Consider the following 24,743-nt stretch of genomic DNA (forward strand, 5'->3'; position numbering starts at 1 on the left):
GGGTTAGGATGGACAGCTCCTAGACAAATAACTTACACATACAGAATTACGTGCTGGCAACAATTCATCTTGCTTTTCCCCATATAAAATATTCTTTGCCTGGTACCTCATTGAAATAACCTCACCTTTCACTTTTGTGCAGCTAAAGAAGATTTATAGCAGCTGAAATCTGCCTGTAGTCCACATTTTAGCTCCCAAAACAATTAAAATAATTTGCTATACTGGAGGTTTTTCATCTAGAGACAGATCATCTTTAAAAGAAAATAAAATCTGACAAAAATAACCAATATAATCTATTGTTCTAACCAATATGATCTGGCCTATAATATAAGCAATGAAAGAAATTTCCTAATATTCTGCACCATAGCTAAGTGAACTTTCAGGTAGAAGCAAAAGATTATTTTCCACTATAAGTTTATTCTGAATCTCATTTTGTTCCTGGGTGAAAAAGAAAGGCCAAAAGAAGATAGAAGAAGTGGGGAACCTGGACATATAATTCTCGTAGAAAGATGTAATAATTTTCATCAGAAATATATCAATAGTAAAATAAAAGTTTTTAGAAGTTATTACTTCTGCCTGAGATTCAATCTTGATACTGTATGTTTAATATTTTCCATTTTCTGAGCAAGTATGTTAAAAGTTATTAGATTAAAGGAAAAGCAAATCACAGACTACTGTAAAGTATTCTCTGAATCAGTTTTTCAAAGTAAAGAGCATTGGAAACTGTAATTTAGTGCTGGGCCTTTAAAATTTCCTAACAAAACTACCATTATTATGATTTTTTAAAACCAACCAACAAGTACAAATAAATAGTTCACTTGATTTATGCCAGTGAATCTACAAAAAGGTGAATAAATTGCAAAGATAAATTTCTCTAAATAAACTTTTCACATACAGTTTTAAGGCCCCAGAATTTATTGCTACAAAATCAGACACAGAGGGTTTAATGAGTAAATTTGCGTTCTTGAATCTGTGGGGTAAGAAAATAAAAGGCACTTAGCATGTTTCTGAGACCTCTTCCTGACCTAAAAAACACAGAAAGTGCCCAGTGCTGTGCAGTCCCCGACCAAAACGGATGTCCCAAAGTGAATCCATAGACACACATCAAACACAGGTGCTGGGAATTTCCAGTGTCTCCTAGTTTAGGTGGCAAATACCAGAATTGCAAACATCTAAGATTCCTTTGGTACCTGATGTCCAGATCCCGTTTTTGTTAGCTAAGCTCACTTAGGGTATTAGCTTTTATTACTCCATTATTACAGCATGAAAAGTGTATAATTTCATTTCTGTACTTTAATATTTTGTCTTTATGACTTTTTTTTTTCTTTTTTTAATTCCTTTAGTTACATTCACTCCTGCTGCAAAGAGAATTCACCAACTTTCATCAAAATTCTGGCCTTTAAAGGCAACTTGATGAGTCAACAAAGCTATATTGTTATTATTTTCTGAAAGGAGGGAAAACACTGCCCTCTAATAGAAACAAAGAAGGAAAGAAAATTATTTGAAACATTAAAATGTGCCTGCAGTGAACTATTTAAATAACAATAGCAAGAGGGAGCTTTACTGAAAGGATACTGAGAAAATCACTTAGCAGTTGGTACAAAGAGTGTTTATATGTGAAGACTCTCCCTCCTAGCTTTGTGCTTTCCAGAAAACAAGCAACACTTGGAGGATACAGACAGGGAAAAGCAACTCAGTCGAGGAACTCTTTACAATTTAAGGTGATCCTGGTGTAACTGGTTGTGCCTCCCCATGGCCTGGTGTGAAGCAAAATGTGTTAACCCTCTGTCAAAAACCAGCATTTTTTAACTGCTGTGAATATCTGTTTCCCTCACCCTGCAACCATCAGCATCATACTGCAGATATGAGTTGGTTTGAAAATTTTTCTAGTCACATTTTGCCAAGGTTTTCCTCATTTAGTTTGCTCTTGGACTTTTGTTTTGCTGAGTACGGTTCAGAGGATGCAGGATCTGATTTGGAGAGGATTTAAGGGGGCCTTCCATGTAATTTTGTGCAAACTGTATTAATAATAAAATCTAATAAAGAGTGAGATTAAATGGAATACATTTGGGGCAAGTAGTTTTCATAAATGAAGAAATATGCTGCTCTTCAGCCTCAAGTTCCTGAAATATTTCACTGTTATAATTACTTGTTCAGTCTTTTTAAAGTAAGAAATGGCATTTTCTCCATTTTATAGAGGGAAAAAAAAACATGACATGGGAAGATTACTTGGACACATCAACATCAATCTGGAGTACTTACTTGAACCTGTGTTTCTCACATTAAACTAAATTATAAAAATAAATATCATAGTTAGTTTCCTTTCAGCTTTCTTTCCAGTTGTTGAATAATTTGAAAGATTGAATTCTCTGCCCCATGGACAAGAGTTTCCTCTTCTCATACTAATATTCCTTTGTCATTTTCTGAGGACAGACAAGATGTAGAAGCTGCATCAAAAATTTACTTATGAAGTTAGTCCAAGAGACCAGAAGCAGCAAAACTACTTTTGTGTGACTACAGTGAAATAAGAGCATGTGAGTTTATAGAACTATCACCTGAATGCTTTCCATTACCATTGCATTCACATCTCAAATTGAAAATAATTTCAATGGGGTAAAATATCCTCTATTGACTAACATTTTCATTACAGGGAACCATACAGCTCAGAAGAGAATAGTCTGTTCCTGTTGGTTTCTAATGGGTGTTTATTATCCCCAGGTGTGCTGCAGTGGGAGCATACTGCAGGTGATTAATGATTTTACCTGCTGCAAAAGGGCAATTGCAGAAATGTCTATCTCATTTTTTTATTGGCCATATACCACTAAAGTGTAAATATCCAAGTATTTGTAGAGGAGGACACTTTGGAATCAATAAGGAATAGACTCAGTCACCTTAAGAGCCATATAATTTTGAGTTTAGAAGTTATACCTTTTATGAACTGAAAGACTTTTCCTGACTGGTAATTTGAGTTACAGAATAGCTTCCTCTTTCAGATGAATTGTTTTGGAAACCTCTTGTCACAGAAAGAACTATTCTATCTGTGCTGAAAATAGACCACCCAGTCTGAGCTGAGTATGCCACATGCATTACAAACTGTGGCTCATCTAGTCCTGAAGTAACTCCAGCTTTAGAATCAGACTGATTTAAAATTGTTTTGGCTGAAATGACATGGCTCAGGTCCATGTAATTCTGTGCATTTTTGGTGAGGCCACTTTTCTGCAGGTGAGGTCCAACTTCCTCCTTCAGCTCTGCCAGTGTTTTTGTAGCTGCAAAGAGACCTGCAGATGCCTAGGAGTTCCCATGCTGTTAACAAAATCATGTGTGTCAAAGATAAAATTCTCATTTCCATTGAAGGAGGGAAGGAATAATTAAAAACCCCAGAGCTCAGACACTGTGGCATTCATCTTGCACATTGGAAGTACAGGTTCAGGCTATTAATCTGGAGCAGCAATTAAAATGTGAGCCTCCCATATGAGGAATTCTAAGTATTTTAAGTGCTGGGCACCTGGCTGTTCTCAGGCAGACAATTTTCTGTCTCTTTTTCATTGTTGATAATGGCTATTTTGTGAATGTTTTTTTCTATCTCTCATTTTGACCAGGTCTTCCATTCCACATCTGTCCAAAGTCTGGAATCAGGAAAGATTCAGTTTGGGAGATTCAGCAATTTTCAAACAGAAAACCTCTAAATCTTTTACAGAACATTCCCAAGTGATTCTACTTGTGAACATTTATTACCCTGAAGGCTTCCACTTCACTGAATTTCAAAAGTCTTTTGCAAGCAGATGAGGTGCTGAAAACGTTCAGATAAAGGTTACAAGAACCCTCTATAATATAAAGTGGCAGGCAGCCTAAGAATAAGAATTGCTACTACTTCTTCCAACAAAAATTACCTAGGATAGCACTGTAATAATGATGGCATTAGAGAACATGAATGTCTTCAATTCCCAGGTGGACTGTTGTCCTGTAACCTACAGATTTGTCTGGGACAATTCCCCCTTTTGCTGTATCCAAGTGCCCTAGCAGCTATCCTTTCAGCCCCAAGAATATCAGAAAACAGCAGCTCCAGCTCTACGCAGAGGCTCCCTGACCCAGCTGCTGCTTTGTCACATATCACAAACTAATCTCAGTTAAACCAGCACAACTCCAAAAACATAACCTCATTAATTACCAATGCTGCATAAAGGCTTTGTGCAGGTCATCACAATAATCAGGAAAAGAATATTGTATAGCCAGTGCTGAGGCATCCACAGTACTATTTCCAAGTGAGAGTCATCATTCCTCTTTAAATTCAATTCCAGGGGTTCAGATTTCAGTCAGGACATTTGTTTTCAACAAGGAGTCAAAAGTCCTAAACCCCCTACCAGTTTTAAGCTGTGAAATTCCTCTGACTCCTGTGGAGAAGTTTCTGCCATTAAATGGTGTGAATGATATCAGAATTAGACACCACCTCTCCGAACACTCACAGCTGCTTCTCTCCTGTATCTCTGCTGCTTGTGTTCTCTCAGTGCCTTCAGGTCCTGCCTGAGCTTCCCCCACAGCATTTCAGCTGCAGTCGGTACTGCAAAAGCATGTTGCTCTGCCATCACATTTCTTTTCCCCTCTTTTGTCCCTCTTTAATACCTTTTCAGTATTAAAAAATGAACACAAAAACCCTTGCCTAATTGATCTTTCAACCCTCCTTTCTCATTTCACCAATCACAGATTTTTCGGAGACACATTTTCTTAAGCAGCTCATGTAAACCAAATCATCACTATGTTTGTGTTTCCTTCCTCTCAAAAATCTTGTAGTTTAACCCCCATAATACTCCCTATCTCATTTCTTTCTTCCATATTTCTATCTTAATAAAGCAATAGATGAAACAAAGTTACTAGCAAGTAAAGACAACAATGTATTCTCAACCTCTGATAGCCTTGTCACTGATTTCTCAAGCAACTCTTTAAATGCCAGCTGGATCTCTCTTTTTAAATTCTGCATATCTACTTGTTCCCTCCCAGACTTGACCTTCCATCATTTGGTCTATGAAAACATGCAGGAACAAATGGAAGAAACCTGGATTTTCACCTCTGGCTCCTGTGGTGTTTCAGCAAAAGCAAAGTCAGTTACCTCCAGCAAAAATTGACAAATCCACAACACTCTGAGAGTACATTTCCTACAAGTTTCTAAAATACTGCAATGCAATATTTTGCTTTGCACTTTTGCTTGGTGAGTGAAACTCTTTGTACTGCTTTTCCTTTCATCTCAACCAAAGAAAATCATGTGTCTAGTACCTGTCATATGTACATGGCCATACTGGCAGGAAACTTGCACAAAACACATTTGCTTGTTTTATCTAAATAATCCCATTACATGCCAGCAAATAGTGTAAACAATGCAATGCACAGAAACAGATATCAAACTGGATTTGAGTCAGTATGCTAGGGAGGAAAGCACTAACTTATGTCTCAGAGTATGGGAAATATAATCCTAGCAGGTATGTTTAAATCTTATTTTGTTCACATCAAAGCCTGGTTGCAGGGACAGCTCATTTCATTTCCCTGGGAACCAATCTAAGGATGGAATATTCACAGAAAAACAGGTGGCAGACACTAAATACCCAGCTTTAAGGCAACTTAAGCATAATGACATGAATCCTCCAAATTCTAACTTTGTAGCTTGCTTTTCAACAAACACTTTAAAATTTAGAATTTTAAAGAGAGGCAGGTTAGAAGGGTAAAGTGCCTCTAAACCAGTAACACCTACTCAACTGGATCAGTGTGGAAGGAAAGCACCCAGTAGCTTTCCAGTCTTGTCCAAATCTGTCTAGATTGGGCTTCTCAACCCCTTTTACAAGTTGGTATTGGAGCTAAATGTGCTTTCTCCTTCCCCCAACCCTGTCCTAGAAGGAAATCACAGAACCATAGAATATGCTGGGTTGGAAGGGACCCATCAGGATCATTGCTGGGACAGCCCCAGCAATCCCACCCTGTGCCTGAGAGCATTCCCGTTACAAACACAAGCAGGGCTGCCCTGTCCCAGCTGCAGAACCTGGCACTTGCTCCTGTCAGACTTCGCCCAGCTGGTGATCTCAAGGCCTCTCTGCCCTCGAGGGAGTCGGCAGCTCCTCCTAATTCAGTCTTGTCACAAACTTAGTGTTCCTTTGAGTCCTGTGTCAATGTCATTAAAGAAATGATTGCTGACTTCAAAGCACAGCGAGGCAAAAAGGAACCAGGGGTCTGTACACACCTCAGAGTGAGAGAGGATGTCAAAAGATAAGAAACAAGAGGATTAAAAAAAGTGTAAAGAACAAAGGAAAGAGAATGTGGAAGGGAGAACCAATGGAGGCCTTCAATAACTGAATAAAAACTGGGCCACGTAGACTGGGAGGTAGATTAGTCTGGTGAAAATTAACCTGAAGATCTGTAGCCTCTTCCTACCTATACTACTTATTACCTAGTCTTTTTTTGTACAGCATGTTTGTGGAACCAGGTTTTGTTCCAGACTAGCACTTAGTGACAACAGATTTAAGAGGCAAGTCTGCACAGTTACAGGAGACACACAGATACGCATGAGACAAATTGAAATGGCAGCGCTGTACTTCCATGGAAGGATGTAACATGTGGCAGTGAAAAAAATCCCTCTGGCCAAATAGCTTTCACTGAAACTCTGCTAAAAACAGCTTTTTGCTTCTTAAGGGTTTGACTTATAAAAAAGAAACTGTATGGAAAATGCAGGCAACATTCAACGCCCCTTACTCCAATCGCAGAACTCAGTAACAAAGATGGTCAAGTAGCTCAAAATGTGAACCAAGTTTTAATTATATTTAAATTCTCAACATTATTTTAAGAAAAATAACATAATGAGTCAGTCAAGAGCAGAGATAAAATGTAGCCCCCAAACAACCAATAGCCTAAGCATGAGGCTGAGATAATCATAGGAGCAACACATACTTAGCACAATAACCTGTTATGGCTTTCACACCACAAACACTTTCATGGATCCCATTAGACTACTATGAATGGAGACAAACATTAAAATGTATTCACTGTCCTTCTAGTTTTACTTCAATCCAGGCATGAGTTGAATATGAATTTGTGAAAATCAGTTTTCACCTTGTGTTATAAGAGTGAATTGTGAAAAAGGTCTTTTTGTGAAAAGCCCCATCCTTGCAGAAAAACTGTGAAATAGAGGGTGAACACAAAGGTGAATGGATAACAGAAATGCCTTTGAGACAGCAAACAATGTACAAAAGGGGCTAATATTCTGTAAATAGTGTCTTTGAGTTTTGCACAGCATTTCAAATGAAAGCAGGAACAAACTATACTTCTGTGTAGTCCTAGCTATCATTCCCAGTTCTTTCCTACCTCTCAAGTCACATCACTGCAGGTACCACAAAATAAACCCAGGACAGGGTTGTTTTCCATGCCTTTTCCAGGAACAGCTCCTAAAGTCACTTCAGAGAGGTGTGCACCACTGAGTGTACTGGGGCTGTTACTGGTGGTCTTATCAAGCAGAGTGTTAAAACTTCAGTGCCTGCTGTAGCTGCCCACTGACTTAATGGTGCTTCTCTCTGGGAGCAGAGTGCAGCTCTGGTTTGTCGCCCGTGCATGTTCCCAAGGCACTTGGCACACTCTAAATTTTACCATCAAATGGTTTGAAACTTTCTCACACTGGCCAGGAATGTGAAACTCCAAGAGAAACTGGACATCAGTCTCACTGAATTGTGATGAGTTTCCTTAAACAGGAGTGAGAACAGCAGGAGGACATTCTGCCAGATCTTAAGGAGAGGGAATTTTAGGGCTCCAGGACCTGTCAGTAGTGAAAAACAAGTCCTGTTGTGTGGTGCAGGGAGGGTGGAGAGCAAGGGGTAAACAGGGGAGACCTGACTGGCATTCTTTAAGGAAGCCTATGGTAAGTGGGAGACATTGAGTTTCAAGGGAAACAGACCCTTACCTTTTCCCATATCCTAGAGCAAGGGTCATTAAGCTTCTTGATCATATACCACCCAAATTACCATATGCTGTCACTTCACAATACAATTTGAAAAACATTTTAGCATCTCAAACAATGAGGAGGAGGAAAATGTTAATAGAAATAGAGATCTCAGGAAGAAATCCCTGGGCATTGTGGCAATGTGAAGGGATTTTATCAGTTCATCTGGTTAATCCAATTTAGCTGGTTATTCCTGCAAAAGTAATCCAATTTATCTGCTTGTTCCTGACAAAAAATATAAAAGAAAAATAAAAAAAAAAACAACCTTCCAATTGATGAAACATTTTCTATAATGCTGTAAGTGTCCTGCAAAGTTCCAGAGTAAGGTGTTTTTTAAGACTGTTTTCCAGAGTAGTTCCTAGTTACACAGAAACTTCTGCAATGAGTTGAGATAAATTACATTTCTTACCTTTTACATTTATACATGTAAACTGTGACCTCCCATTAGGGGACACAGTAAATGCATCAGGGAAAGATAGAATCAGAATTTTTATTATGTTACAGGAGTTTATTTTCTGCTCACACCTCCAACTGACCCTGAGAGTAGATTAATGACATGGATTTCTGACCAAAACAAATCAGGGAGTCCTTTTTTCATTTTCTCTCAATATATACCACAGCTTTATAACAGATTTTGTCAACAACAACAACAACAACAACACATTTTTATCTGCTTATTTTATTATTTATTATTAGCTTATTTTTCACACCAAAAAGCCAGTTTTGTAAAGCAATTCCAGAGCTCTCAGAGAGCCATTTGGTATTTTAAAAAGCGCAGAGTAAAATTTTTAGAGCTGGTGCAGACAGAAGGGATTTTCTCCCCCTTCCCATCTCTGCTGGTTCATTAAAAGCACATATTATCTGCTGGGCTCTACACGTGTGCAGTACAGTATTGCTGTTACAGAGATGCTTGTGTAGATGCTTATAGAGAGGATGTGGAGAGATGCTGTTAAATAAATTTCCATGGATATTGGAGGTGATGCCTCCCTGTCAGCCCAGCCCCGTGTTCCAGCTCAGGAGCTCTGGAAATCACCACAGGCAGGGATGCTGAAATGGCTCTACAGCCTCCCAGCTCTGGGGCTGGTGGATCTTTTGCTGATCAAGACAGATTATCCTCCCTGTTTAAATAAGCCCAAGCAGTGGGTTTGTTTAAACACATCTGGTTTAATGCAGAAGAGAAACCAACACCAGTAGTTTTTTCTTCTTTATTTTCATTGCTGTGGTTGTAACTCTTAATTCTAAAGAGGAGATAATATTTTCCAGATAATTCTTCCTTGCCCTTCCCCACTTCTTCCCCCTCGAAAATGTGTTCTTAAAATATACACATATAGAAAGAGACAGGCAGGTAGGAAAAGAGGAAAATAGTATCTGGAAAACATGAACATTCTGTCTTTATATCTTTGGGGAAAAAAGGATGGCATGGTTCCAGTCATAAGCCCATTGTACAGAACACTACAAGTATACAGCCAACAGTTTTATTGGAAATCTTCAAGACATGCTGTTTTTTCCTCATGAAAAATTTATTTTTGAGTCTCATAAGGATTACAAAACCAAAAACTTTTCTTCTAAGAGAAAAATGCTGAATTCTTACAAGACAGTGTTTGAAAACTTAAATCCTGACTGTTCAAACACCTATCCTCTAATCCACTCAAGTTCAAAACAGAAGATTTGAAACTGTCATAAATTGTGAGAGACAGCAGTTAACAGTAGAATAATAAATTCACAAGGATTTTACCCTTAAGAATCTGAGTTCAATTTATTGTCACATCTAGAACACCCAGAGGAAGAAGCCTGAAGATTTCCTCCTCTCAGAATGAGAGAAAATATCTGAACAGTCTTTGCATCATCTCAGTTAAGTATATTTGTTAAGGTTTTTGCACTGATCTTAAGGAAAGAAAACGCTTGGTAATATAAACTTTATTTTGCTTCTCATTACTGACAATTGTTATAAAATACATCTTCATAAGACACCACAAATGAGGTTGGGCCTCATTTATTGTCAATTTTCTAAAAGCTAGGGCCAAACTCAGCCCTTGAATTATTTTCATCTTTTATTTACAAGCAACTGAAATCTTCCTTACACAGTCTCTCCCTTAGCATTCGGAATTACTCTGAAGACGTTCCAGCAGCTTTTCAATCAAGCTCAGTGTTATCTTACCTAAAGTTTAGTGTGCAACTTTTGCAATCCCTACCCACCAAATCTACAGAAATTCATATATATGAGCATGGATCCCTTTTGGCTTGTGAAATGGACACCTACATGTAAGTATTCTGTGGTTTCTGAAATCTGGTTCGAGATCATGAAATATATTTAATAAAATATATTTCTACATTTCTACATTTCTGACAGATTTATACATTACTCAATGTCTTCTGTAAGGAGCAACCTCTGCCCTTCTCATCAGGATGGAAATTGCTGAATATTTATGATAGACCACATACATGTGAGTCGTGCTGCTTCTCAAGCATTTGTAATAATCCAATCTTGAGCAAGCACTCAAGGCAGGCCAGCAGTGTCTGATCGTGCTGGTTGCATCATCAGCATCCAGGCTGATGGGCACAGTGTTTTTCTGGGACAAAGTCTGCAGCTGATGGCTGCCCTGGTATTCTCTGATTGCCGACCTGTGAAATCACAGGAATCTCCTCCTTCCACTCTGGCACAAGGGACAATAAAACCAGCCACATCACCTGTACAACTCACACCAGGACGCAGGCTAAGGAATATCCAGGCAAAAGTTTATGAATTTTTTTTCTCTCTACTTGTGTATCTTTATTCTTTTATTACCTTATCATGACTCTATTACTCCAGTACTTTAGTTGGACTCCATTTAAATTCAGTGGCAGGCTACAGAGGGCTGAGATGTGAATTTGCATACTAACTAACAACACAAAGTTCTACAATCAGAAATATCAAAGACATATTCAATTAATCTCTGAAGGGAAGAACTTCTGATTCTACTTAATATTTGCTAAAATATATTAACAAACTACCAATTATAATGAATTCCTGACTGCCAGATAAAATCAGTCTGCTTGTATGTAATTTAAGCATGTCTAAGCTCAAGGAGTAACTTGTATGACATTAAACTTCATGGTGTTGGCTAAATGAAGATAAACTTTTAAAATTGTCATACCTGATTCTGTGCTAAAAAGAATTATGAAATTGAGGCAGAACTTACCTGTCCCCTCCACCAGCTAGACCATCATGTGTGGCTGTGTTCTGAATGTGGAAAAAAAAAAATCTCCTTTCCTTTCATCTAGCAACATGTAAGACTCTCATCTCAAGAGGCAGCTGGCCTGTCTCCTGTTTTGATAGCTCATATAGCTCATGGGCACAGTGTTTTTCACCTCTTCTGGGGTGAGTTTTATTCAGACTAAATGTTTCCTTTCTCCTTTTATCCATTCCCTTTCCACTCTTTAATATTTTAAAATATTACATTTACCACTTTAATTAGAGAGCCTGTCTTGTCCAACATTTTGCTCTTGCAGTTGCTGTATCATTTAAACCTTTCAGGTGCTTTGGATCAGGTGGCATCATCCACTGGGCACCAGTAACAGCACAAGCAGTCCCAGAAATGCACTTGTTAGGCAGACACTGAACAGTTCCCTTTATGCTTCTATGAAAAGCTGACAGGATATGCAATGTGCAGTGAAACAGGAGGTGAGTTTTGTGTCTAAATTCACAATTAGAGCTATGTGGAGAGACCCTTACAAAACAGTTCGTGCAATGCTCCTCAGCTCATGGAGAGCCCTTGGTGGTGCAAATCCCATTGTCCCCAGTACTCAGCAGAGAGATCCAGCCAGCAGCACCAGCACAGCACTTGGAGAGCACTGTGGGAGGCTCACTTGCACCTTCCTGCTCTCCTTCACTGCTCTGGATTGTGCAGGTTTAGTCTAAGTTCCCCCCAGAAGGACAAATCTGTGCTGCTGTGCCACTTGAGAGTGGCAGGTTCAAAACCAGCCACCTGAAAATGGGGAGATGAAAACTATAGAGTATTCTTTTGAAAGAACAGACCTTGCTGGCTGGAGAAAAGAAAAAGATTTAAGAGAGGAAACCTCACAGGCTGTGTTACAAAGTTTGGACAGGCATGGAAATGCTAAGGATGCTGGAATAAAAACCCCCAAAGTCAGAAATTAAGGCACTGCTCTGCAGTCAGTTATGGCTTGTCATCCATTTCTCAGTAAGATGTGAAGCCTGTCTGCCACGGCACGTGAGTGCTCTGCCAGCTCAAAGCTTAACAGACACACATTGTGGCACAAAGTCACAGTCAACAATATGTCAAATGAAAGAAAGAAAAATATAATTATGGCATCATCACCTCAATAAACAAAATTCAGAATCATTATACGTGTGGAAATATTAAACTGAATTTGTTCATGACTTAGTTTTCCCTCCTGCTCATATTAGTTCTTTATCTAGTGGTGTCAAGTCACAAGTAATATCCCTTACATTTGGCATTTTGTTTTATTTCCTCTTATCTGAGCATTGCACCTTCAGGTATTTCAATTATATGTGAAAGATGGGTCTCTTCCTTTTGCTTCACTGTAGATGTTTTTCATTTGCCATCTGAACTCTGTAAATGTATGTTGTCAACTTTACTTAACTTCAAAAGCTACGTCTGAGTTACCAGACCTTTTGTGTTTTAACCAGCTAAATGTTTTAATCTGTGTGCCTGGTATTTGTTAGGCTACTTGAGACATATAATTTAGGATTCCATGAAACTCAGTTAAAACTCATGTTCCATCCATGGAGTGTGATTTAAAACATGAAATTCCCAAATTAAGCCTTATGTTTCTCTTCATAGATTTTTGTCCCTCCCTTCATCATCTGTGGTAAGTAGCACATTGTGAGTAAGCTCTGAGGTTTACTTCTTACATATCCTTAAACAATTCTATGACAAGAGCATCTCTACTTTCACCTCAGCTAAACCTCTGCTCACTGAGCAAATTCTGTGTTTCTTTGCAACTCATCAAATGTTTCTTTGGTTTCAATTTAAAGAGTTTGCAATTATTTATGCTTCTCCTGAATTTATTCTTCTTTTGAAATTTTGTCACAAATATTTTTGCCTCAGGATCTTTGTGACAAGTTTGTCCATGCTATATTCTGTCTCCCAGATTATTGTAAAAATGACTCTGCACCCTGTCTGGGTATGCATTTTGCAGCATTGTCCTCTCCATAGACACAAGCAGGAGCACCGATAGCATCTGTTTTCAGTAAGAGGTGAGTTAAGAGCCACTAGCAATCATGATCACTCAGCTCCACTAGAGCTGAAGCATTAAGAGGTTCATCTCTATTTGGCCTGTCAGTGTATTCCCCCTGTCACAACAGTGACTGCCTTACTCCTTCCGTGAGGTGTATGCCCTGTATTTCACTCCTTTCATTACCCTTTGAATTCCTGCTCTGCCCTTTACCTGTCTCATTATCACAGTGCCTATCACAAGAGGGTGATGACATCTGAAACTGAGCAGCAAAGCCTGACAGAAAGGTGGATTTGGAGACAATTCACTGTGGCAGGTGACAATTACAATGAACCTGACTGAAAATTGGCTTGATATCCAGGGGCATGGCAGAGGCCGACGGCGCAGGGTGAGTGATACCACATGTGTGAGGTGTGAAACAGAATGGAGCCAAACAGAATGGAGCCAAACAGAATGGAACCAAACAGAATAGAACCAAACAGAATGGAACCAAACAGAATAGAACCAAACAGAATGGAACCAAACAGAATGGAACCAAACAGAATAGAACCAAACAGAATGGAACCAAACAGAATAGAACCAAACAGAATAGAAACAAACAGAATGGAACCAAACAGAATGGAACCAAACAGAATAGAACCAAACAGAATAGAACCAAACAGAATGGAACCAAACAGAATGGAACCAAACAGAATGGAACCAAACAGAATGGAACCAAACAGAATGGAAGCAAACAGAATAGAACCAGAGGAAAGGCAGGCACAGGACTCATTGCTGCTGTGGTCATTCCCCCTCCAGTCCTCCCCACGGAAAGGCACTTTGTAAAACTGTTTTCTCCTGGGTGTCTGCTCCAATGGAATGAGCAAAGTGAAAGCTCAGCTATGAAAAGTACCTCATTCACCCCTGAGGCATGCTGACCCTGGAACAGGCACAGTAGCCCAGGAGGCCTGCTAGGTCTCAGTTTTCAGACAGATAAGGTTATTTCTGTTCCGTGTGCTGGCCATACACCTACAGCTGCTTGGTGCTTGATTTTTCCTAATGGCATTTATTCTTTTTCTGAAGGATTGTAATCCTGCCATATGAGTAGCCTAAAATAGAGTTCCAGATTTTCTGAAACCACTCCACGAGCCTTCACAAATCCTCCTTTACCAGATTCCTTTGCCATATGCATTTTTCTAGACATCATGGGGTAACATCAGAATGATGGAAAGCTACAGCACTGTGCTCATTTCAGCCCCCACAGCTGCACAACTGTGGGGTTGGCTCTAAGTCAGCCCCAAGGCTTGGGCTCTAAGTCAGGATCACAGGGTAATGCACAACCTTGAGTACTACTTTAGGTACTAAGGTGTTGAATGCCTATAAATTCTACATCACAGCATTCAGGTGTCTTTATGGATACAGCTGTAAAGGAAGATTTTGGGGCTGAGTGTCCATTCTCCTCCTTACATGTCAGACGTCACCTAAAGAGGCAACTGAGCATACAGACAACCTGGACAGGATGGCTCTCTTTGAAAACCCTCCAGAGGAAACTATACCTACTCCCACCCATGCTGCAGCTCTAAGCTATTCATTGAATAAACAGAGATAAGTTCATATTTTCACCACACTTTCCAAAGTATAGTAATAAAAATAGGTGATGATGAAATGTTGAATAAAAAACAAACTCTGTTTGATAAGAAAAATGTCCCCTTGAGAGAAAATGTAGTCCTGTGAACATAAATCTGCAGCTGGTGCTGAGTGAAAATAAGCAACCTTAGGTCAGGGAACTGCACAGAGGTGGAGGTGGTGTAGATCATCTTATAATTTAGAGGCAATGGTTGCAAAGTGCTTAGCTCTGATGGGGAGCATTATTTACAGCAAGTGCAGAGAATAATCTAGTGATATGTGAGGCTCTGCAGTTACATAAAAGAGAGAGATTACTCTTTGATCCGAATATCTGTGCTCTCTTATAGCCCTCATTACAGACGTTGATCAACCAAGCCTGCTGCATTGCTTCCAGATGAAAAGAGATGAGAGTGATACTCCCTCGCCTCCTCAGCAGCTTATCTATGGGGGCTGTGGAATTATTTGAATGATGGAACACAGGGCTGTACAAAAAAATGGAGGTGGTAGTGATCACTGTTCCTTGATTCCTCCTTGGAGAATGAATGCAGGGAGTTCTGCTACGGGAAACCACAACCACTGTACAGCAATTTTTCATCCTGAAGTAAGAAACCTCTCACATAAGTATGACTACACAGATGTACTTTTCACTTATTGCATTATGCTTATTTTGTTCACAAATCATTGTTAGTCAAATACTTTTCTTAAATAGATCACTTTTCTGTCACAAGGATAACCAAAGAGTCACGTACAGGTATCTGTGGAACAAGGTCTCCATTGACTCACTATTCTCAGTCTCAATAAATACATATTCACACAACTGAGATCTAAATACTAAGCCTGAGGATACTGCATGAGAAGGAAGATGAAAAAGAACTGAAAAACAAAACCACACCAAAATCTGAAGATGTGGCTCTGCAGAATAGATTCTATGAGAGGAGCAGGTTGTATTCACGTCCTGTCCTGACTATTCTGTGGTGCTAAAGGCACTTTTCTTGTAGACTTTAGCCAGTGCCATTCCACCACCTGGGGTTTGAATTCTCTCTTGCATGACCTTGTTTCTCTTTCTAAACAAAGTGGCATCAAGTGAGGCAGAGTTTTCCAGTGCAGTTTCCCTCCACAGTCAATAGCATCAGCTCCCCTGAGGTCTCCCTTGTGACCCTGAGCAAACCAACCTCCCCACTTGGAACCTCTTATGGTTGATATTCTGAGATTTATGGGCTTTTACTCATAATGAGAAAGCTTTTCTGAAACTTGCTATTACTGCAGTAATGTGATTTTTATGATGGCAGGCAAACAATTCAGTATAACTATACAGGAAATGAATGGATAGGGACAGCTTTCCCTTGGAACACCCTGGATTTTCTAATTTGTGTTGATGATTCACATACTGCTCGTACACAAAAAAGAGGAACCTTCTGAATTCTCAGTATAAAGGTGGAGAGCTACTGATTTCTTTTTTACAGGAACTGCAGCTGCAGAGAAAATTGCCATCGATGAAATGATATATGATCATTTATGCAGCAGAAATAACTAATAGAGCTGAGACTGCACAAAAGTGCAATATTCATCTTACAGAAAACATTTTTCAGTGAGACTATATGCAAATCAGGTTTTATGCTGCTGAAGATTCTGATTAAACTTATAATTTAGGTTTTAATTGAACTTTTTATTGGATTTTTCACAATAATTCTGCCTCATTTATATAAATAATTAACTGCTGTAAAATAACTTGCCAAAATAAATTCATAAATTCTATGGTGATTTTTTTTTTTTAATTGTGGTGAATTTCTGCAGCATACAAACACTGAGCACCCTATGCCTGGCTTTTCCTGTGTTCCACACAGGTAATCCTAACAAATCTGTACACAAAGACAGGATTTAACAAAATGCATCTGTAAAAGGTGCAAATTATTTCTAATTTTTTTAAAGAGATGAGCAGATACAGACATTTAAAAAATTGCAGAAAAATAGAGCCAGAATGATGATTGTAGTCCTGCAGAATAGGTAGCTTTGATTGTGAGGCATATGTGATTGCTTTGCTGTCCAGTCCTGCAGTATAAATTATAGTTAGTGCCACTTTACACTAGGCTTTGGAAAGAAAAAAGGTAGCAGTGCTGTACAAAATTAAGATTCAGACTTCTTTTGTTTTTTTTTTTCTTTTTAAGAAGAAGATGGCTCCAAGTTAACTGCTTACCTAGAAACACTGAATTTATTTACAGTACTTTAATTCCAGAAAATCCCATCTGCTTCAATGAAATAATTCTACTTTTATGCTGGTATGATTTAGGTCAAATTCTGAATCACTGACTTTTAAATTCCAGCTTTAAGGAATTTAATATTTCTCTACATCCAGCAAAATCCTGTTTTACTGCCTACTGTAAACAGTATTTTCACAGATCTAGGTTTTAAGAACTCCATTAATTATGTTCCCTGGCATTTCTAACGCTGTATATCCTTTCTGTAGTAAGACAGATATCCAGCTGCTCATTCATTACTTATTTACATTACCAAAAATTAAAATACACTCCGTAAACTGCTAAATGAAATTTTCAGTGAAGCTGAGATACAAAGTACTGTGGCTCAGCAAGTGAAGGACACAACAGAATGCAGGGAAGAGTCAGTGGGTTTAATGTGTCACCCCTGCAAAATGTCTCTGATTTCCAGCAAATTCAGTGTTTTCTAGGAGGAGGCACACAACAAAAAACTGAGCTCAGTTACTCTTCACAGACAAAAGAAGAGGGGAAAACCTATCCCAACCCCAAAGGAAGTTTTTCTTTCCCTTTAACTGTTTCAAGCCTCCTGGGTGGAATCACTACAGCAAGTTTTGAATGATGTATGAAAGGAAAAGTTCCTGCCCAGCCAGATGAGAGAGAATTTGCAGACAGTGCTTTGTTTATATGCATTGTTTATATGCTCTGCTGTTTGATGTAGTATTTAGCCAAGTTAGAAACACAAAAGCCTGGAAGCTTTTTTTATAGATGGGGAATGAGCCTTTCTGAGCGCTGAAATTGTAAAAGCAAAGTCTGTTCTGCAGTCAAGCGGGGGAGTGCAGAACTCCAAAATTTAATCAGCATTTTTACAAAACAAAACAGATAAGCAAGAAAATATGTTTAATCTAAAACTAGACAAAATATTCAGATCATTCAAGTAACACTAAAAATTAATAAATAGCCCATATTTCATATAATTTTTATAATCTGATAGTATTACATTTATTTTGTCAATTTAAACAAAGGCAGATATAAAAAAAATTCAGATATAAAAAATGGAGACAGACACAGTAATTTTGGAATATGAAAGAATTCATTATTTACAAAAGAGAGTGTGCATTTTCCTTGATTTCTTAGTCTTTTATCCATACAAATGCTGTTCAATAAGCACACAACTGACCCCATTTTGACTTAGAGACATTTAATTTAAAACATATTTCAAGCCTACTTCAAAGTTTTCTCATTGAAGTTCTAAGGATCAGAAACCTGTTATATAACCCTAACAATTCCAAGCAAATCTTTTTATTCTTTTAAGTGTGATTCCAAAAGTTTAAAAAAATGGGCTTAGTGAAGAACGATATAATTCCAAAAATACTAATTAAAGATGTATGAAAGAGATACTATCACTGTGCAATATTATTAATAATTAACCACAATATTATTTTCACAGAAAATATCATTATCTAAGCTCATCAGACAGTAAGAAAACTTCCACAGAGACATTCTAGCAATGACCAAAATCACCGCAGGACCCAGACATGCTCACTCCCAGCAGTGGCTCCCTTCACTCCCTGGACAAAATGCAGGGAGAGGTCTTGCTTTCATTGGTGGATTTTCCACCAAAGTCACCGTGAACATGTACAAAGGCAAACTCATTAATTAATAACTGAAATCTCATTATCTACTTTCTAAGATATACAGTAGACATTGGAATTAAAACTGCACAAGTTGGCCAGCCCTCACTTTGTTCCCTCTATGGCAGACAATATAATTTCTACACAAAAATTATTTCTGAAGAATATTTGCAATTAATTATAAAGATATTACTTGCTTCTTTCTTTTTTTCCTAAATAAATAATAAAGAATTATTCAATTGCTTTGCCAGAAACTTGGAAATTTCAAATGAAAATTTCTGGCCATGAGATTTGAACTCGATTTATGTAGGTTCCTCTTTAAAAATAAATATCTTCAGCTCCCACTGGAAGAAATTAAATCATCTCTAGACTATTCAAACAGCATTTTTATTTAGCAGGTTATAACTGAGATGAACTGAAAGGGCAGCTACTGTTAAACTGGTACTTATATAAACTTCCAAAAAAAGTCTATTATTTCAATTGATATTTCTGTTACGGAATGATTTCATCTTCTCCTCTCTTGACCTCATACATGTTCAAGTGCAATAGTCTTTCAAATAGCTGTAGTGACTCATTTAAAAAGGCAGAGCTGTCCAGCATTATTAGAACTCAGTGGAGTACATAAATATAGTTTCAGAGGCTTTTATTTCACACTCTCATAGTCATCAGAAATGCTTAGAAATAATAATTTAGAAGTGTTTTATCAATGTTTCAGTTGTCTGGGAGCCAATGAAATGGAGATATATTTGAAATGACACTGGATTACTGCAAGGTGAGCAAAATATTTGGGAAAAGGTTCCATAGGAAATTCACTGCAGTCCATGTGGCTTAAACACGACTGTCAGTTTTTCAGAATGTCATCTGCACAACCAGAATGCCTCAAGCTCTGGATTAGCAGCTGATTCATTCATTGTAATTTCTATAAATGCCAGAAGCCATTCATGATCTTTGTTGTCCAAATACATTTTGTCATAGCAAATCTGAGCAAATAGCTAATATTTTATGTTCTCTTTGATGGAGCTTTAATTTCATTTTAGAGTACCTCATTTTAACCTCTATTAATTGTTCTAGTGTAATTTTTTCAGTTATTGAAAGGTGCTGTATTTCAAAAATATATTTTTAAAATAATTTCTTTCTTAATTCCTTTCAAGCTGCTTCCAAATCAAAGCCACTTGGAGATAATTCCTCTGGATATCTGCAAAAGACCTTTTTTGTGCAGGTCAGAACCAAATTATGAGGGACACATGTGTCATGTAATGAAACTACTATTACTGAGAGGTAATGGCATTTAAATGCATTCTACATTTATGCCAAATCTTTATGATGAGCTCAGAATGATTGAAACACTTTAATGCTGCTCTGTGCTGGTGGGATGGATATCGTTTTCTGCTCTGTGGAGGGTTCCCAGGCACTCAGCAGAGAGGCTGCAAGGTCCATGCAGCTGTGAACTGATGGGGCCCAGAGCTGCTGTTCTGGGGGGAAGAGAATGCATCCTGTCAGCGAGAATCAGAATTACTTCAGGATGGAAAAGTACAAGATAGCCCTTTGCAGAGATGTCACTTAGGGGAATGGGGTGGGGCAAACTCTATTTAATACTGTAACTTTCAACAATATTGATAACTCTCAGAAAATAAGGAAAAAAACCCAATACAACATGTATTTACCTGTCAATCTCCCTGTGAGTAAAGGATCTCAGGCCCAGGTGTGACAAAAGAATGTAAATCTGCTTGCATTTGTTTTGTGACACCACAGGTCTTAAAATACAGACCAGGTTTAGTACCAGGAATTCAGAATCTAAGAATTGCTCCAGTTGGGTTTCTCAGTTGCATGAGCACTGCTTATGAGCTACTCATCATTCAGCTGAACAAAACCAAGTAAAAAATGCCAAGCTAGCATTCAGTTTTTTAAATATCAAATAATTACAATAAGCCTCTGCTTCTGATTTTTAAAAAAATTGGTCTCAGATGCCTCAAAAATATATATATATACATCTCCTAAGATATTTATAGTGAAAAGAGTTAATTTAGGTGCCTGCATAGAAATGAGAGGTACTCTGACATAAAAATCCACAGCAGAACCTTCAAGCACAATGCAACATCCATGCTGGAAACGACAAAAATGTCTAATTCTGCCCATCAATTTACACCAACTTCCAAGGAATCAGGCCAGGTGCACACGGGGTTGTACACTGCAACCATAAAATCTCCACTTGTCCTCAATCTGAGGACAGTCACATGCAAATATGATTTAAGATGGAGTGGTTTTATTCCTTTCTGCAAAACTTTCTCCTCTGATTATCATCTGAAACTGATTCTAATGTTTCTAAGAGCACAAATACACACAGATTTACTCAGGAGCTATCACATCACAGACATCCTGAAAATATGAAGGAAAGCTTAAATCAAAAGGGAGAACTAGAACTGGAAAATATCACTTAGTCAAAAGATGTTTTTCCAGCAATTTAACAGAATCTGCTGTTGTTCAGAGGGTGTTGCACCAAAACACAAATTACCTCTTCTGAAGGCAGCTGGCAGAAATGCTCAATTGTCTGTAACTCAAGAAATGGAAGTACAAGCATCAAAAAAGCGAGACAAGTGTTCAAAGATATGTGGGCTTCTAAACTACCCATGCCTCATGTTGGATTTGTAATTCTTCAGTTCTTGGCAATAAACTGAGACCCAAATGCTCTTGTTTACCTTTTATATAAGAACAAACTGTACCTCCATCTGCATGAATCAACTTAGAGAAAACTTTGGGAAAGCATTCTAGTTCATTTCAGCACAGTCACCCACCTGCACAGCCTAGTTCTTAAGCAGAAACTTTTCAAATCAATGTGCAGGGCATACCAAAGACACTCCTGAAGCAATTCCAGTGAGAATATGCACTTAATATCTGTTCATCAAAGAATGATTATTCTTAGTGAGCTCTAGGCACAGTACATTCCTTTCCTGGAATGCATCATGAAAACATATATAAATATTACATCAGTATGTGAATCAAAACCTCGACATCTAAAAAATATAAGAAAAGCCACTTTACAGTTCAAGGAAACACCACGTATTGCAAGCATTCTCAAAAGAAAGACAACTGTAATTGAAATTTTCCAGAATCTAGGACAAAGGAATTCACTCACCCAGCTGCTGACTGTTCTGTCAAATTTCTTAATAACTAATTTATTTAATAATGATGACACAAAGAAAACTGGTAACAATATGACCCCTAACATTTTATCCTTACACTTCATGTATGACAAGCCTGCATTAGCTCTGTTGAATTCAGTGCAGCAACACCAACATCTGGTCCTTTCCTGTTTTGGGAATTAACACATGGAGACACCTGCTGGAGAGGCACGAGATTATTAAACTGAGGATATGTGAGATAAAGGTGCTCCCAAATGACTCCTCCTGATGTGAACTGTTTCACTGTGACCAACAGAGTGTTCTACAGTTCAAAAGACTGGCTAATTGTCTTACAAGGACTGAGTTTTATAAAGCTCCTCAGAAGAAATGCAAAATCACAGTCTGGATTAATGCATTCTCTCCATCACTCTTCTCCTTGTACTGTCTTCATGAGGTGACAAGCATCAAAATACCCAAGCAAGCTGTGGGACAGGATGGAAAGTCCTTGAGAGCAGGTGGAGAGCTTCTGGAAACAAGCACCCAGACATCAACCCTTCTGAGCACTGCGTGTGAACATATGATTTTTATCATATGATTTGTACCTTTGATCTTTTTACATGGTACTCAATTTATTGTTTGAAAGGATGGTAAGGATAAAGGCAGCAAGCATCAGAAACATAGGAGGAAACAAAATTCATCCCTGGGAACTCTTTCACTGAGATCCATTCCATCTTACACAAGGATGATACAATAAAACAGTAGTGGGAACCTCTTTTCAAATAGAGATAATTAAAGATAATGCAACAATTCCAGGTCTCATTCCTGTCGTCCTTTGTGTAATCTTGACCCCTGTGTCCCAGGTCTCGAGGAAATGCAGGGAGAGGAACCAGCCTGGCATTTATAAAGTCTCATTTTGTTCCTACTGCAGTGCTGCTGTACTCCCTGGGCCTGCTTGGCTCTTGCAGCATCGCAGGCAGAGAATTCTTGGTATGGTTCTGGAAGTTTTCCTTGGCATACTGTACTTTTTAATCAGAACTAGTTTTTTAGTCCTTAGAAAATTAATTAAATTAAAAATGTCATGCTTGAATGTGTCATGTATCAATTTTGAAGACTTAATTATAAGAGGGAATTAAGCTTTGATTAAGCTTTTCTTCTGAGAGCAGTAGCTGTCATTCTCCTTTATCTTAAAATAAGGGAATCTTTTTGGCTCAGTCTACAAAAATGTCACTCTATTATTTATTCCTGACAACACTGTCTAGAAGTCAGCCTGGTCTGAAGACAAACACTGTAGGTACCATGGTCATTTTCTGCATTCTGCATCCTCAGAGAGCCATGGCATTACAGTCTCCTTATAAAAACTGGGAGAAAAAAACAGCACAAGGCGGCAATAACAAAACTTTTTGAATCGCATAATTTGGATCAATTCGTTGAGGGAAGGTGACATTTAAAAAGGAAATCTTTTGTAGTGTTACCAGAAAATTCCTATTGGGTTTCTGAGCTTTCAGGCATGATAAGAGTGTGGGCAAGTTGCAGAGACTCTTGTACATAAAATGATAGAGAAAAATCTAATAAAACTGAGTTAATGAAAAAACAAACCAGGAAATTTCAAAATCAGAACTCTTAAAAACAAAGCACTAAATAACTCTAGCTAGAATGGGGGAGCAGGGCAGGGGTATGTGTACTTCTGAACTCAACACCAAGCCTGCTTCACCCATTTGATGTATTTCCACGAGAGCAAAGCATATACAGGCAGGCAGTATGTTCTTAGGAACTTCTGAAAGCTCTCAACACTCAGCACCCAGTAACAAGAATTAAAATGCAGCAGCAATAGAGGCTTAGTTTGAACAGTGACTGAAGGCTGCTTAACAGGGAGGGAAGCAACGCCCATAGAACAGGACCATTTCCATGGAATGCACATGCCAATCATCCTCCTGGACAGATTCCTATCACTCAGAGTCCTGCCAGGGGTATACATTAATTTTAATCTGGAAATAAGGTGCAACATTTAGTTCCAAAATCATTTACGGCAGCCCCTGTGTTAATGTAAATTAGCCCCATAGTTTGGCAGAGGAAATAAAATCTGACTGTTGCAAAGCAGAAACAGGGAGAGCTTCTGTTACTATTTGTATTATTACAGCAAAGAAAAGAATTTAGAAAGTGGAAATCAAGGCTGCATTTGAACAGACCTGTATTGTTGCAGACAATATTTGTCAGAGAATAACTAGGATGAGAAAAGAGGAGAAAAAGCAAGCACTCTACATTTTATAGATAGGAGCAAAAGCAAAGAATTCAGTGGTTTCATCCCACACAAGTATAGAAAAACTGAAACACCTTAGCTGAGAAAACAGAAGCTTGAAGCTTTTTCTTTATTCAAGGGGAAGAGCTATGCACAGCAAGGTAGAAATGCCACACATTTGTCCATTAACTATTCAGGAAGCCTTAGGCAGCAGCATGACTACTTTGTGTCTCATTAAATATCAGAATTTAGGTGGGATAAATCCAGCCTAGAGAGGTTTGGAGATTTGCCCAGGGTCAGACAGGGTGATTCAGCAAAGCAAAGAACTGAATCAAAAACTGTGATTCCCATGCCATTTCCAAGGCATGGTCCAAAGGTATTTCCAACACCATTAATGAGATACATAAAACTGAATTCTGAAATGCCCTTGCCTAAATGAAACCTCAGACAGTTTGATGAAACCTGGACATGCTGAGAATTCCAAACACACAGCACCTTTTTGAAAAACTCCCACAGGGAGCAATTGCAATACAATATGGTTCCTGTGGTCTTGTAGCCCCCAGGTAATTGCAAAGTGCCTCAGAGCACAGACAAGGTTTGCATTCATTTTTACATTTCTGCATTGCCATGTATAAACCCTCAGGGCTCAGCTTACCAAAGAGAGGTTGCTCACCAGGAGGCAGGTCAAGCCCTCAGGAAGGGTGCAAATCTCCATTTGGACTCTTGTTATTTCTGCCTGGACTTGTTTAACCAGGGGAAACTCCACGGAAA

At 38.4% G+C, this 24,743-nt stretch overlaps 2 long non-coding RNA genes across 2 annotated transcripts in view; one reads left to right on the plus strand and one right to left on the minus strand.

The window, feature by feature from the left end:
• Nucleotides 1-24,743, minus strand: part of LOC137482583 (uncharacterized) — a 233,909-nt gene that overhangs the window by 135,955 nt on the left and 73,211 nt on the right. The gene's annotated exons all lie outside the window — the stretch shown is intronic.
• LOC137482257 (uncharacterized) lies at nt 13,279-15,420 on the plus strand. The gene is made up of 2 exons (XR_011003967.1): nt 13,279-13,556; nt 15,121-15,420. It is a non-coding gene; the product is annotated as an uncharacterized lncRNA (long non-coding RNA).

Source organism: Anomalospiza imberbis, chromosome 14 (genome assembly GCF_031753505.1).
Source record: "Anomalospiza imberbis isolate Cuckoo-Finch-1a 21T00152 chromosome 14, ASM3175350v1, whole genome shotgun sequence".
Classification (NCBI taxonomy): Eukaryota; Metazoa; Chordata; class Aves; order Passeriformes; family Viduidae; genus Anomalospiza; species Anomalospiza imberbis.